Source organism: Uloborus diversus, chromosome 9, assembly GCF_026930045.1.
Source record: "Uloborus diversus isolate 005 chromosome 9, Udiv.v.3.1, whole genome shotgun sequence".
In the NCBI taxonomy this organism is placed as follows: Eukaryota; Metazoa; Arthropoda; class Arachnida; order Araneae; family Uloboridae; genus Uloborus; species Uloborus diversus.
The window spans coordinates 16,540,973-16,554,439 of NC_072739.1; positions in this window are offsets into that span (position 1 = coordinate 16,540,973).

A 13,467-nucleotide genomic window follows, 5' to 3' on the forward strand; every position below is an offset into this window, starting at 1 on the left:
TTAGAGTCGACGACCAATCAGAGTAGGCAGTCTTCTCCCGATGTGACGGACGTCTAGTCGTAAACTGCGTAGCGCATCCCAAGCTGTAGGCATTTTTCCCCCCTAATTTTTCTCATTCATTTCCAAATGTTTCTCTGTTTTGAAAACAAACGATTCATTTAGCGAATTCCAAAATATAACCTTAAGAATTGGTTTTTCTCCTTTTCCGTTAGTAAAACTTTTTTTTTTTTTTTTTTTTTGAGCAATCACGATTGTTAATTGTTTTCATTTGACTGTCCTTGACGTTCGGTTGCTTTTTCAACCTCCACCCTCCTCTGCAATAACGGTTCCCCAGAAGTTACCGGCCCTCGAGCAATATGCTTTTCCTGGTTGGTGGCGTCCAAATGTTTCTCTGTCCTACACACAAAATATAACTTAAGAATTGGCACTTTTTTTTTTTTTTTTTTTTGAGCAATCACTCATACACGTTCGGTTGCTTTTTCAACACACCAACATGTGCATACACACCAGTCTACACACGTCTACGCACACATACTAGCTTACACATATGCAACTATACACACGTAACCGCTCAAGAGGAGGGACAGGAACCGTTTCTAAAAACAAGCGAGTGGGTGTAGTAACTAATGAGTAGGGTCCTGTCGCAACTCGTAATTGCGAAAAACATAATTTGAATCCAAATTTAAGAATTCAAATTAGTTTTGAAAAATCGAAATTTCTTTTATTTCTTAAGGCCTACTAGAAATATGAATCATCTCCAAGATAGAAAATCAACATGTAATCGCCCACTCAATTTCGACTTCAGAATTCAATACTCCTTATTCTCCGTATGCCCGTTCTCTTATTAACAGAAAACAAGCTTCCTAGTTACTATATGGTCATGGAAACGTCCATGAGCCATGGAAAGTTACAACGAAGAATCGAGCTTTCAAAACTTATTACCGTTCCACCACGTAAAAACCTGGTTGTAAGCAACCCTTTAAATACGGTTAGGTTTACAAAAAATATTCATGATTTAATATTTTACGTTCCAAATTCATAACAATAAAGGTTAGCAGCAATAGAAATTACGCAATTCATGCAATTTAATTGAATACAATGTTCTTCAGAAAAAAAAAACCACGCCATTTCTAATCGATCTGGGGAAAAGATAATGCAAACCAATAATTGTTTTCATGAATGATTACTACATGCTTATTTTATTACATGCATGATTTTCAGAAACCTATTTTGAATATTTGGAAATGTCAAGTCCCCCTGATCGAAAACTGGGGTCCGAGCATAGGAGAGGGAGGGGAGACAGAGAAAGAGCCGGCAACACTGGCACAGAAAAACGAAAAAGGAACGAAAGAAAGAAAAAAAAAGGAAGTTAAAAGGAAAAGGGGGAAGGGAACTCTTCCGAATAAGCAAAGACGAAAAGATAAAAAAAATTTACTCTTTTGCTTTTTTTTTCTGCGGTGACACATAAAATAGAAAACAAATGTTTTGATAAAGGTTTTTTTTTTTTCCATTTTCGTTGGTCCTCTAAGGGGCCATTTATTAATTACGTAAGGGTCCCGAGGGGGAGGAAGGGTAGGAAAAATCTCTACATATCCTTACTTATGGACGGGGGTCAAACAAATTCCTACGTAAAATTTTCAAAGTCGATATCTTATATTAGAAATCGTTTGCACAAGTGTTTTGGAAGGCATCCTATTTCATTTGCGTGTGGAAGCTAAAAAACGTATTAGGAAGAGCTGTTTTTGTTTGTTTTACAAAGGTGTAAAATATAATAAATGAATCGCACTATGTGTGGTATGCTTTATTTTTAATTAGTATCGCATCATAAACCACAAAAAAATGTCGAGAAAACATTCAGTCTAGATTCCAACTTTTTAGTAAATATTTCGTTTCTCAAAAAGGTTCTTAAAATTTTTTTAATAAAATACTGCATTATATTGCCTCGTCTACTTCAATGAAGTTTTCCGTATTCTAAAGTACCTGGCTCTAGTGCCATCTAATGTAGGAAAATTTAAAAACAAGATTTCGCAGAGTCCCGAAAATGAAAAAAGTAGATAGTTTTGAAAATCTCACGAATTGGGAAACATATTGTCTCCACACCTATTACAGTTATAATAAAAGCAAAAACAAAAAAAAAAAAAACTGAAAACACGCACTTTAATTTCAAGATAGTCGTGCGAGCTCCTTCCCTATCACCGGGCACCTAAAGTACCCTCAACTACTCTCCAATTTCAAGATATCAAGTCACCATAATGACCTTCACTACTTCAGACTGAAAAGAGAAAAGAATCACATCAAATCAAGCACTGAGGAGGCTCCAAAACTGGAAAAGAACAAAAAAATTGTCAGTTTTTCAAAAATTCACAAATTTTTGAAATTTAATATCTCGGAAACTATTACAGCTACAATAAAAAATAAAAAAGCTTTTTAAAGATAATTTTACGTTCTTTACTTTTTTACACAACAATTTTATTCTCAAGGGAATAGTTTTTGAGACATAAGACGAAAACTGAAAAAAGACACCTATAATAAAATCCGAGGTGGCGCTGCGAGCTCCTCCCCTACCACCGGGGGCTTTTAGCACGAGCCCTTCCTGTTCGTGTGTGCCAGTTGGCAAAACTACGTTCTTTTTTGTTTTTTTAAACCGTTCATTGACTAGACTACATGATCGATGGATATTTATATATTTAACAAGAATTAAAACTGCTTTTTTGCGATTAAAATTGCTATCAAGCGGTTAATAAAAATTAAAGCACTTATTTATAAAAATATTGTTTTTCAACTATTCCTAAGAAGAAAATTACTGTGAAGGGAATTAACGAAAATCGTTTTATTTTAATATAAAACTGCCTGCCATCTGATTTTTTCCAAAGTCTGTGTTTACACAAAGCTCCACGAGGTGTGGTTGAACTTTACGTCACAAATATTTTTCCCACTTTTTTCTTTTTCTTATTTTTAATTTTCTTTCTTTTTTATGGGTTAGACCTTCACTGTAAAAAAATTCCGAAACGTTACTGAGTATTTCCGCGTAAGATTTCAGGATTTGGTAGGGTGATCCCTATTAGGTGGTCGTTTAGGGCAGCCCCTGTAGTTGGCAGTGTGATCACCACTGCAATTGGCACATTTGGCCGGAGTATCCTTGGGTTTAGTGCAATCCTTAGTAAGGTGCGATTGTGCACATTTTAGGCATTTGAACTGTTTGTTACAGTTATTGCTGGAGTGACAAAATTCCTGGCATCTGTAACATTGTGAGGGGGAGGACTTGAGTCGCAAGGCTTCCACTTTGATGTGGAAGAATCCGAGGAAATTTACGTGGTAGATTCTATTGTTGTCCTCTGTAAGAGGTAAATTAATAAGGAAGAGTGGGAGAGGCTTTCTATCACTACCATGCATTTGTGTGATTTTGTCAGGGTGAAGGCCTATTTCTGCCAACTTATCCTTTATAAATGATGGGTCCGTGTCTCCAGGGAGACCTCTAATGACCACTTTGAGACATTTTTCCCCGCTGAGGGTGTAAGTGTGGAATGGGATATCTGAGTCGTTGAGGTGTCTGACAATTATTCTGTATGCCTCATCTGTGGGAGGATTTATAATATATTTAGTACTAGTGAACTTTATAGTAATTTTTGAGTCAGTTATGTCATTGATGGAATCAGCAAATTTAACAGGGTTGACTAAATTGTCGATAATTATTGGGGGAACTCTGTTACTGTGTTTAAGTTTTTGTGTTTGAAATTCGTTATTGTCATCAGTAACCTGCTGGGGGTGGGAGAAATCTGCAATAGTTTCAATCTCAGAGTCTTCAACTTCTTTAGCCAGTGCAGTGTTAATGTGTACATTCTCACTCACTGTAGGCTGTTCCTGATGTTCAACGGTTACAGTTATGCCACGGTCGGCGGCCAAATTGATATTTGCCAGTTCGTTGCCGACAATACAAGATTTAGTCTTTGATGTTTTGACTTTTTTCTTCTGTTTTTTTTGTTTTCTTAACAGTTGAAGAAACACTTTCATTATCGGTGGATGCTAGAGCACCAAACTGATTCGATAATTGGATAGAATCCGTGGGGTGTTTAGCCTTGGAAGTGGAAGAGCCTTTAAACGATTCAAATTTTCTTTCCAGGTTATGTATTCGATTTAGCAATTGCTCTTCCCTGAGACTAGCATTCTCGTGCTGAATACCATTGATATAGTGTGCAAGGGAAACCCGAGAGTTCATTGCTCTGTGTTTATTGCTTAGTAAAGCAAATTTCAATTCCGAATCGTCAGAGTTCTGAATTTTCTTGTCGAAGTAATAACAGATAATGTGTAGGTTGTGGTCACATTGACCAAGAGTACCTAGGTCCTGTGTTTCGAGAGATTACACATTGATTTTGGAGATAAGGTCCTCCATGCTCATAAGGTCCTGAATAGAGGTAATGTCAAGGGTGGCGAGGGGGTTATCAACTCCAACATGATTTACCTCATATTTCCAGTCCTTGGATAAATCATCAGCTGCAGCCATCATCTGTCATGAAATCTGGGAAACTCTTAGCGCACCCCTCAAATTTTATATCATTGCCATAGTAGTACCCGATCGCTTTCCAAGAAGCGAGAGGCACATTAATGTTATTTGTAGGAGAAACACAATGCGTACTTAACGGGGAATGATAGTTTTTATATTTATTAGCATTTTAATGGTTTTTTTAACTGGTTGGTGAAGAATTTTTTTTCCTGTGTTATTTGGAGAATATAGTACACTGGTTAAAACAGACAAGACATGATGATTTAACCACGGCACCGCTGAATGTGGAGCCATTATTTCACAAATGTCTTCCCCTTACAGGTAGGTACAAATCCTTCAGATGTGTTTTGATCACAAACTGAGCTTAGGTATGTTGATTTAAAGCAAGGCTTCAGAATACACTCTCTACATAAAAAAATTCAAAGATTTCCAGCGTCAAGAAAAGTTAAGACAATATTTATTTCCATGAAGAATTGATTTTATTTCTTTCGAGGGAAAAAAAATACATATTTACACATGCATGACCATAAGTATGAATGGTGGAACAGATTGTGTGATCTATCCACAATTTCTGTGAAAAAGTAACTTGTATTAAAATTCCAGGGTGGTTACAAATTTAACTACTTGAAGAGGAAAATCTCCACCTTTTTAAATCCGAAGAGTAAAATTTATGGAACTGGACAAAAGAAGCATATTACGCTGCGGAAGGCGTTTGCGGAAAGGACTGATCTAAGCCTTTCTGCTATCCCATTGGTTGAGCCATGCTTTGTGTATAGGGCAGGGAGGTAAAAAAGGCGTGGTACAGGCTTTGAGGTTTCTACTAACGCATGCGCTGGTCTCATCAAATGCAACTTCTGGAAACAAAGTTTTGCGGATCCCAAACGTTAGTGCAAAAGCGGAGGGTGGGGGGATCATTGAGGAGTGATGACTTTCATTCCTAAAGGAAACTAACACTCAAAGTCACGTGATAAAAAAGAAAAGCATTTGAAGAAGTAGGGTTTTAACCCAGATGTGTGTATCAATGATTGACCTGATCCCTCCATTTACTAATTCCTGCTCTGAGAAAAAAAAAAAATTCCCGGTGATTTACGCCAGGTGTCTGACGGACTCTCTTTGTCGCTTACTTGGCGACTAAACTTTGAGAGCTGTTGCTGTAGTGTTCAGACTTTCAAGTATTTTTATTTGAATTATGGGCTGCCATTTTGCAGCTTTATCTAATGGAATATTTGTGAACTGAAATGAGGAAAACTCAGGAGGAACATTTATGCTCTGTTACACGAATTTTTACCCCTCCCCCCCTCCCTCAATTTCCTGTTATAATTTTTTTTTATTTCTATGTCAGACCATATCAAGGTTCCTTCGAAGCAATAGAGATGCAACTTTTATATATTAAGTATATATTAGACTTGGCCGAATAGGGAGTTATCTAATAACATGTTTCAAAATTCGTACACCAAGAGGGTGGGGTGGGGGGGGGGGTCCAGCCTGAAAACAGCCAACTCTGATTCTTGGAAACGTTAATTGAAGCAGAGCTACTTTGATAGCCAATTTTCAGATAGATAAACAGTTTTTTGAGATAATCAATTTTTCGAGGTTATTTGAAAGAGATAATAATTTGTGAGAGAAATTTTACAACGCAGTACCACATACGCTAAATTGATTAGATGATGAAAAAAAGTTTTCTTAATAGAATGGAATAACTTTAATTTTAATTATTGCAACTTAATTTTGAGCTTCAAAGGAGGAGTCCAGACCCGCGGGCCACCCCTTTCCTACGCCACAGCTGCCGTCTGCTCTTTTGTGTGTGGGGGGGGGGAGTTATAGATGAGTGAGCAAAAGTTTGACGATTCACAATCGTTTTTTAATTGAAACGTTTTTTTTTTCGCTCTTTTTGGAAATTTTATTTTTTCAACAAAAAAAAAAAAAAATACTCAGGTAGAAATCTCAAGTACTGTTGTCACGTACTGAAAAGCGTCATGTCCTTTCAATACCTTTGGCATTAAATTATTAAGGCTTTTGCAATCTAAAATCTGATGCAATTAGAAAACTTTTTCCCATCTCAAGTTCTCCCACTTTCTGGAAGAAATACCAATTCTGGAAATAAACGAATTTGTTCGTTTTTTCCTTCTTAATAAAGACGTCTTTCATTTAAGGCCAGAAGTTGAAGTTTTTAAGCTTTATCACCTTGACTTGGCGTTTATTTGTAACCTTCGCTCGATTTCTACCCGATATTGCTTTTGGATTTTTCTTTCTTTCTTTTCCAACTATTTTTTCAAACAAGCCATTGTTTTGTCTTTAGGCACTAAAATACATGATTCAACAACCGGAAACCACGATTAGTGACAATATCACAAACTGAAAGCAAAGTATTTCTAGAAAAGAGATGCAAACTTTGCATCAATAAAATAGACACTAAGTGATGGAAATAAAACTTTTTAAACTGCAACTTCTTTCTTTTTTAACGTGTTTTTCCAGGTTATTTACAAAACTTTTAAACTTCAATATAAATAAATAAATAAATAAATAAATAAATAAAAGGCTTTCTGACTGGCCAGAGACGGATACAGACTACCATTTGGAGAGGGGGGGGTGTCATGCTACCCCCTATAAATGACCCTATGGTTTTGTTTACGAAAAATTTCTGAAACTTCGCACTCCAAGGTCCCACGTACCTACTACTATTTGTGGTTGAAGTTGAATGGGACTAGGGTTTCCAATCCCGTAGTACCGCGGGATTTTTGAATTGAAGTAGCCAATCCCGCGGGATTGACTTTATCCTTTATCAAATAAAAAAAAGTTGTGCTTATTAAGAAATACTGCTTTTCTTCCTTAAATTAATAGTTTTCCATAATTTCGCGTTAACCAATGTAGAGCACGACCTACAAAGTCTGATCCCAATTAGAAATTATCGTTTGGTACGCAAAAGTGTGCCCTAAAAAAGTCCAACGCGTCTTACAATGCATTTTTCGTATTTAATGAGAAAGGATTTTTGCTCAAAAAATTATGCACTAGATTGAAACACGTGCTGTGGCTCCAGCGCAGTTGGTTTTACTGAGATTAAATAACTAGACATTCAGCAAACGATCCTCATTTTATTTTTATCACCTTCTGAAGTAGAATTTTCTCTTCTTGTGCTTTGTTTTTGCTGTAAATTTCGGACGAAAGCGATGTGTATAGTATGTGTGCTTTGCTGTATCCAATTTAACTTGCATTGACGTTGGTCATTGTATCAGTGCGTTTGATTCCTTACAGCAAGGGGTGAGTACTGCTTGGTTTCATCAAGTCGCACACTGTAAAAAAAATCCGAAACGTTACTGCGTATTTCCGTGTAACGTTTCAGGATTTCTATGGTTTTAATCCACTTAATGGAAAAATCAAGTATCCTTGTCAAAAAGTTTCCTGAATTGCTACAAATCGCACGAATGCAAACTTCTCACTATTGTAAGAAATATTTTTAGCTCCCAGTTTAAAGATTAACTAAGCGTATTTATAAAGTGTAACCGCTTCAGTTCGATTGCGGCCCGTCCGGTCTGATAAGGCGTCCAAAGGGCGCAAATAGGTCTATGGACTATTAACTCTGCAATTAACGCAGCTTTGCGAAAATTGCAGGCAGGCAAAATTCTTGATACTTACTTGCAATTCTGCCTTAGCTTTGGGCCTGTTTGCAATACTGCTTTTGGAGCGTTTCTCGAAACGCAGTAAGGTGCCAAACTGTTATAGTACGGCCAACAAAGTTTACCCAAAAATGCCAGCGATACGAATGGCTTGAAACGGGAAGAGTTCTGAACATTTTCGTAAGTTCCAAGATAATTTCAGAAAGGCTACTGAATTTTAGCGAAAACGTTCCTGGTTTTTGCAAGATATGTTACTGGAAGAAATTGGGCAAATCAGCTGCCCATTATTTTCCAGGAACGTTTCTAAATCGTTTTTACCATGCAGTCAAAGTTTTTGGATAACTTCGTTAATTTTGCTTCCCGCTTTAAAGAAACTTTCAAAAAAATTAACAGCTTAATTTACTGCAACTGCCGCGCAAGTCATCCTGTGTTAGTTTCATCCAAGTTTCTCTCCTCTCTTTTAGAGTCGTGCCGAATCTATAAATAACGTCAGATTTTTCATTGCTCTCTTCTTCGAGAAGAATATTGTGTTGTGTTTGAAAGTAAGGGTTTTGAGTGCATTCCTTAAGCTTACAGAAGTGCTCCAACACTGCACTCAGGCTACTCCTGCGTTTTTTGCAACCAGTAATAGGGTAACACCCCAAGTAATAGGGAAGTATTCGATTTTCTAATTTTATTTTTATATGATAGAGTAACATACATGAACATCATCTGCGAAAAAATTTTTACGATACGACTAATACTTTTTTTTAAAATAATTTTTTAAAGTTCACGCGCGAGTGACGTCATTTGCTTGTAAGTCCTTTGACTGACGTCACTGCCGCGCTGCGAGGCGGCGGGGTTGGCTAGGACAAAGAAGTGCTTGGCGAGCTTTGGGGGAAGGCGCGGGAAAACAAGAGTCTTCTAACAGCAGCGCGCATAAAAGGCTAGTGAAAATCCTTTGCTGTCTGTAGAGTTTAATGCATTCTGCGATTGTTTTTAATTTGATTTTCTTTGTCATGGCTAGTAAATCAATTACAAGTATTGCTTCGTTCCTGGATGCGTATCTACATCTAAAAAAACTCCTCACAAGCGATTTGTTATTGTTCCGTCCCAGCAGGATCTTCAAAAGAAGTGTTTTCAAGTGTGTTTATTAATTAAAATTTGAAAATGAAAATTTGCACTTCATTTTAATTAAAAACTATGTCAAGTGAGAAATACAGTTTGAAATATATGTTCACAACTGTTCATAAATAAATGTTTAATAAGCATATGAGATATTTTTAAAAAAATGCAATTAAACAAAGGAATTTAAACCCTGCACAATAAACTTAAATAGAAAGTAATAGATGCATTACTATTTCCATTTTAATAACAATGCAAAAACTGTTAATACTTTCTTTTTAACATCCAAACTATCTTCAAATTTTAACTATTACAAATTGATAATTTAAAAATACATTTTCAGTTTATCACCAGAAGCGTTTCTATATATACAAGACCTTTCTCACATGCAAAAAGGTACTTATTTTATGAAATGAACACCATTTTCAAATTTATTATTTTTATCAAAAGAGCAAAAAAATTTATTTTTCCTTTTTTTGCTAAGTTGCACAAAAACTCAAGGATAATTAACATGTATTAATGGATTTAAAACAATTTTCCACAATAAAAAAGCAGATCAACTTTTATTGCCAACAAAGCGAAAAATTTTCATGCAAAAACTGCTCTAAAACTTAGTACTGAAATCACTTGCAGTAGGGTTGTTTCAAAATGCGCGCCTCATTAAAAGCCGCCAAGTAAGAACTGGAATAGCGCTCTTACATTGTAATTTATATATTCAGATAAAAAAACCATCGACACACAAATGGAAATGATCAATCTTGATAAGGGAAACTAATGCGAATAATATGAACTGCAAACATAGACGGATATGTACGTACAATTTTAAAGAATAACAATGGTGAAACTTTGTTGTTTCACTCCCCGTACTTCTAGGGCATTAAATCTCTCGTCCTTTCGAAAAAAAGTCAAACACCATGAATGACTTTACTTGAGGAAGGTTATTGGATCGACCTTTCGTGAATCCTAGCTCCATGATGGAAAAGATGCTGGTTAAAGGCTTTAAAAAGGCTGAAAAAGACAGTGCTATTCACCTCCTGGTAGGCGCAACACGGCATGGAAATGGAGCTCTGATCGGAACAGGGAAATGACGTCAGCTGCTGACGTTTTAGGCCACACCTCTTTTTTGCGCATCGCTCTTTAAAAAATTCATAAAAAATCAATCGTTGGTTTTAAAAATCCGGCCATGGTGAATTTTTGTGTTTTGTAAGCCTGTCAACATTGTGCAATAGTTAAAATTGGAATATTTGATAGGTTGATACTTCCCTATTGGCAGGTCACCAGTGATTGGCACTTCTAACAAAAATGTCCTAAAATAAGATTCGTATCTAATCTTTTAAAAGTAGAAGACTATGTACCAACTGAGTGTGCATTTACTTCAAAGATTATAACTTCAATTCATGTTACTACATGGTTGCCGTGCATAAGAAAAAGAAACAAATGTGGCTATTTTCAAATCAGCCATTTTTATTGCAAAAGCTTCTTCTCTGGCTTAAGGGAAGCGTGCACAATTTGTATGTAATTTAAAAGTGAAAAATAAAGTGAATTTCCAGTTCTATTAATATGTGCCAATCACTGGATCACAAGGTGTCATATACTGGGGTATCAGGTGCCAATTACTGGTGATTTTGGTAATTTTTTATACATATATTTTTATGAAAATATCTGTTCAAATATTTTTGCTTTTAGTAAACTAAATAGATGCAAAGATGTGCATTATTTAATACAAAAATATTTACAAGAGAATTTTTTTTTCTAAGTAATGAAAACAGAAGTAAGTTTAAGGACAAACGCTTAAAGTGCCAATTAATGGGGTCGTTACCCTACACTTTGTCTATTATTTCTAAAGCGTATTTTTCTTAATTTTAAACTTAAGGGATAGTTTTCAAAAATATTTCTACACTATATGCATTTTCTCAAATGCTGAACGTACGAAAACTGTAGCTCCCCCCGATTGAGAATACCAATTCATTCTCAGAAAAATATGCTCTATATTTTTAATGTGTTTTTAAATGGAAAATCCACAGTTCACCATATGAGACATAGAGTTTTTCTTGCTCTTCCTGCAGATATACATGGGAGGTGGTTCAAACTTCAGATGATGCTAGTGAAAATAGTCATTTTATGAGCGGCAAAAGTTGAAAAACGATTGAATGGAAAAAAAATTGTGAGATCGGAAATCCCGCGGGATTTTGCTCCGGATAAATATCACGCGGGATCCCGCGGGATTCGGGATCGGGATTGGAAACCCTAGATGAGATCCTGTAGAGTGTAGACAGCTCTTGAAATACACCACCAGCTCAGTTATTCCATCCGAGGACTGCAGTTTCTTGCTTTTTAGCACGAAATATTTTAAGTATTTCTGCCTTAGTCCTGGCTTAGGGCGGTAACTTACTACAAAATACCATGCTTTGCCATCAATCTTTGAGTTGAACCGCACCATTACTACAGTCACTCATCTGGTGTGCTAATTCTAAATTAGCTACCAGTTTGTGATAGAACATTTTGCTTACAGAAACTTAATGCAGAACTTTAGTCCCTTTGACTATTTTTCAGATCACCAGATGTGACCTTAAGCGTCTTTAATAAACGCATTTATATCATATTAATTGTAACACTAGCGAAGCGAACTGCGCAGTACCCTCAGTCAGCCATTATCTATACAACATGTTTCGTTCTACGCACTACCAAAGGTAGGCGATTATGTATTATATATTTTAGTTCATAATGTTTTTTCATATGCAAATATATTCATCACATTGTATATAATCATTGCTTTCATTAAATATATGGATCAAACTTGCGCCTGGTTATTAAAAATAAGATTTGATTATGAGACTGAAGTGATTGAAGATTTTGATGTTTAGTATTTAACTTCAATTAAGTAAATCTAAAGTCGTAAATGTTTCAAAATGAAACTTAACCTTTTTAAAAAATATATAACTTCTAAAATGGGTGATTTAAAAGGAAAAAAAAAAGCGCAAGTGTAAAAACTGAAAAAGAAAAACTAGTTCTTTAAAGAAGAATTTTTTTTCTCTATAAGTATTGTTATTGTGTATTTTAAATTGTGTTCACATATATTTTTCAATTTACCACAATGGCTCAAAAGGATGCTGTGTATATTGACAAACTTAATGATGGCAATTATTCAATTTGGAAGTTTAAAATGGAACAACTTTTAATTAAAGAAGGCTTATATGATGTCGTGTTCGAAGCAAAACCGGGAAAAGTAGATGAAAAATGGAATAAAGGTGATAGAAACGCTAGGGCTTTAATTTGCCTAAATATTAGCGATTCGCAAATAATACATGTCCTGCATTCCAAATCAGCACAAGAAACTTGGGAACACTTGAAATCCGTACATGAGAGAGTAAATTTAATAAATAAGTTATTTCTTCTTAGAAAATTATATTCTGTTAAATACTATGAAAACTCAAAAATTCAAGATCATATTACCGAAGTCTTAGAATTAACGGAAAAATTAAGAAGCATTGGCGAAGAAGTGAAAGAAAATAACTTAATAGCCATTCTGTTATGTTCATTGCCAAATTCATACAGTAACTTAATAACTGCGATAGAAAGTAAATCGGAAGATGAATTAACTTTAGAATATGTAAAAGGGAAATTAATAGACGAATATACGCGTAGAGAAGAAATGAAACAAGTTCATAACAAAGTAGATTCTATGGCTTTGAAAGGAACCAGTAAAAGATTCACGAAAAAGTATTGCGATATTTAAAAGAAATAACCATTTTCGAGATCAATGCTATTATTTAAATCAACAAGCAAGCGGCGCCTCTCGTGATTCGAAGCCGAAACAAAACTACAAAAATAAAAATTTCACTAACGAATGCAGATTCCGCAGCGCTCAAGGTCAGTGCAAGCCAAATAATTCCAACGCGGAAGTAAAATATAAAGAAAGAAGCAAGTGTGCTTGGGAATCTGAAGCCATAAATAACGGGAATGAAACCAATGCACTAAATAACGGGGATACTTACTGTAGTGAGTTAGATGAATCGGTTTTAATAACAAATGAATATTCTAATTTAGCAGAAGATACTGAATTTCTGATTGATTCAGGTGCCACTTCACATATGGCGCGTAATTTAAATCTTTTCTGTCAGCTAGATAAAAGTAAGAAGCAAAGTGTGACTATTGCGAATGGGGAGAAACTAAAATCTCAAGGCATTGGTGATATACGTTTCAAAGTGAAAACTTTTGACAACACAATAAACAGAATCAAGTTGGAAA